This window comes from Monodon monoceros, unplaced genomic scaffold (assembly GCF_005190385.1).
Source record: "Monodon monoceros isolate NGI ecotype Baffin Bay Population unplaced genomic scaffold, NGI_Narwhal_1 Super_Scaffold_14, whole genome shotgun sequence".
NCBI classification, from domain to species: Eukaryota; Metazoa; Chordata; class Mammalia; order Artiodactyla; family Monodontidae; genus Monodon; species Monodon monoceros.
The window spans coordinates 42,133,942-42,134,781 of NW_021703770.1; positions in this window are offsets into that span (position 1 = coordinate 42,133,942).

Genomic DNA, 840 nt, shown 5'->3' on the forward strand with positions numbered 1-840 from the left:
AGCCTGTGCACTGCAATGAAGTGTGGCCCCCACTCACCACAACTAGAGAAAGTCCGTGCACAGCAACAAAGACCCAACACAGCCAAAAAATAAATAACTAATAAATACATTAAAAAAAAAAAAAGACTCTACTAGCCAAGGCAACCTACAGATTCAATGCAATCTTCATCAAAACACCAATGGTATTTTTCCTAGAACTAGAACAAATAATTGTAAAATTCATATGGAAACACAAATAGCCAAAACAATCTTGAGAAAGAAGAACAAAGCTGGCTGTCTCATGCTCCCTGATTTTGAACTGTACTACAAAGCTATAGTCATCAAAACATTTTGGTACTGACACAAACAAGAGACACATAGATCAATGGAACAGAACAGACAGCCCAGAAATAATCCTGCACACATGGTCAATTAACCTATGACAAAGGAGGCAAGACTATACAATGGGGAAAAGGCAGCCTCTTCAATAAATGGTGTTGGGAAAACTGGATATCTACATGTAAAAGATTCAGAATAAGCTACTTTCTTATACCATGTACAAAAATAAACTCAAAATGGATTAAAGACTTAAATATGAGACCTGAAACCATAAAACTCCTAGTAGAAAACATAGGCAATATGCTCTTTGACATTGGTTCTAGCAATATTTTTTTGGATATGTCTCTTCAGGCAAGGGAAATAAAAACAAAAATAAGCAAATAGGATTCATCAAACTAAAAAGGTTTTACACAATGAAGGAAACTATCAACAAGAGAAAAAGGCCACATACTAAATGGGAGATGATATTTGCAAATGATATATCTCATAAGGGGTTAATATCTAAAATATATAAAGAACACA